The following is a 2,407-nucleotide window of genomic DNA, read 5'->3' as shown; positions in this document are numbered from 1 at the left end:
CAAGTGAATTTTCGAAGAGAATCCTTGCAAGTCTACCAGATAGATGGAAGAACATTGTAAAAAATGAAGGAGAGTATATTTCAGGTTAAAAAAGAATTTTTTTAATCTTAATTTTGAAAAATAAAAAAAAGTATAAAAAATACCGCATTATTTATGGGATGATCCAATACAAAGTAGAAAATGGCATACACGTTGTCGCTTAGATAAATGCTTCCTACAGCATAATTAGTCAGCTCAGTTCAGTTATGATTGTTAAAAATTCGTCAACGGCTTACTCCCGTTAGATTCAAGTTGCTGCAATTAAAATACTTAGCAAAATTCAGATAAGATACAGGAAGCCAGAATTATTCTATTACAATATGAAGTATATCATTGTGTATGTTCTAGTGCATTCGCGCTTGCATACGCTACTTCCTAATGGTAAAACCTACACACCGGAAAGAAGATTCCTGCTCTCAGTTTTCAACATACAGAATAAACGGCTTGAACCTGTAAATGGAATTGTCTCAGATGAAGAATACTAGCGTATGGAAAGTGAGAATACAAATGCCTTCTGTTAGTTTCAGCATTACAATGCAGAGAGCCTGTGATTGACCTGATAGACGTCAGCTCAAGTGTCCAGAGAGGCTATTTTTTCATGAATGCATGATATAAATATATATATATCTATGTCTGTTATAGCAGAAAATGTTTAAACAATTTACCTATATTTGAGTAATATTAAATGTCAAAGTTCGGTATATAATGAAGAGCCGTTATACAGTTCGTACAAGGAATATTACTGCTCAGTTTTAATGATACTTTAAATGCATGGTTCCTTCGTTTTCTTTTGTTGAACATACCAGTCTTCTCTCTCAAAATCATTCTTCCTTCTCTACAGTGAACTGCTCTCTCCCTCTTCTGCAACCACTTTATTTTACTGTTTTTATTACATCAATGTTTTCCAAGCTGAAATCATTCTTCTGCAAAAGTAACATTTTTGTTCTAAAAAAATGGTTAATTTCTTCTACTGTAAGGGTTCTCAACCGAGGTCTATATAAAATTTTTGGGAGTCCACAAATGCAATATACTACAATAGGCGTCCACGGTAATTTTTCAGAGGTTATGAAAAAACTGTGCTTCTGACTAGTAAAGTTTATGTGCAATAAATTGGTTATACGTCCACAAAGTACAAGATATTTTAACAATTTTCGATACAAGTTCTAATAAAACTGAATTGTAAAAATACAATAGAATTTTATAAACATCGAATGGCTATGGAAGTCCATCTAAGTAAAATCGCATTCAAAAGGGGCCCATAGGCCAAAAATGGTTGAGAACTACTGCTCTACTGCAACTACTTTTTCTACATTTCTCGGAGTAAGTCACTCTCTTGATTGGTTGACTCCTTTTATATGGAGGGGAATAACCGAAATTGACCATTTCTTGTAACTTGTCCTTCACTGTTGGCCATGAAACCAGTATTAGGGTGGAATTGTTCAACTTCCTCATCTTCACCATGATCTCCGTCTCTCCTTCAATGTGGTTATTTTAAACAATTTCACTTATACACTCATTTTTTTTATTCACAGGCTTTGGCTTTTCCATGGGCTCCTGGTATTATTATAGGATTCGCATGCGTAGCTTCCTCAATTATTATTCGAGTATTTTTACCGGAAACAGGAAACCGTGTTTTACCGCAGACAATCGAAGAAGTTAACAGAATGGGACAGGAACATAAAATGAAGAAGCTAAACAAAATATAAAATGAATCGTAATAAGATAATCATAGGAATTAGGGAGATTGGAATCGGCAAGATTAAATTCATTAAGAATACAGAATATTATTGTTATGTTGGTGTGAAGTCGACTTCGCCTTTCATCCTTTCCGGGTTGATAAAACAAGTACCAGTTGAGCAGTGGGGCTGATGCACACGACGTAACCCTTTCTCCGTAATTGCTGGCTTCGTGGCAAAATTTGAAACCAGTATAAACAAACACAAATAATTACTATCGTTGACAAATAATCTACTGTGTATTTAAAAACTGAAATTATAGTTCTTTCACTCAAGAGAAAATGCTTTCACTCAAGCGAAGTGCTTGATGAATTATTTTCTTCTCCATAACTTTTACTAAATAACTTGCTGCTATTTCTTTATTATGATTTAGCTTTTTAATTCATTTACTTTAACTTATTAATTGATTTATTTATACAATAACTTTAACTACCATCTATATAGAGCATTCTTCTTTACAATTTCTTCAACTCAGTATCAGATCTCTTCGAATTATCTTGCCATGTCCCTCTATTTCGTGCCTTTTTCTTTCTAAACACATGTTTACAACCATTCCTCTGTTAATCTCATTGACTCCTCTCCAACACTTCATGCACGAGCACATAATATATATATATATGTATATATATATA

The 2,407-nt window shown here is 33.4% G+C and overlaps 1 protein-coding gene across 1 annotated transcript in view; it reads left to right on the top strand.

Annotated features, from left to right (window-relative positions):
* LOC106869233 (organic cation transporter-like protein) overlaps window positions 1-2,380 on the top strand; it is a 23,851-nt gene extending 21,471 nt beyond the window's left edge. The window contains exon 9 of the mRNA XM_052971587.1: window positions 1,572-2,380. The gene's annotated coding sequence lies outside the window, so the exon portion shown is untranslated. The remainder of the gene's footprint in view (window positions 1-1,571) is intronic.
* The last annotated feature ends 27 nt before the right edge of the window (window positions 2,381-2,407 follow it).

This window comes from Octopus bimaculoides, chromosome 11 (assembly GCF_001194135.2).
Source record: "Octopus bimaculoides isolate UCB-OBI-ISO-001 chromosome 11, ASM119413v2, whole genome shotgun sequence".
NCBI lineage: Eukaryota > Metazoa > Mollusca > Cephalopoda > Octopoda > Octopodidae > Octopus > Octopus bimaculoides.
The sequence above is the reverse complement of the archived record's forward strand: the minus strand, read 5'-3'. Positions and strand labels throughout refer to the sequence as shown.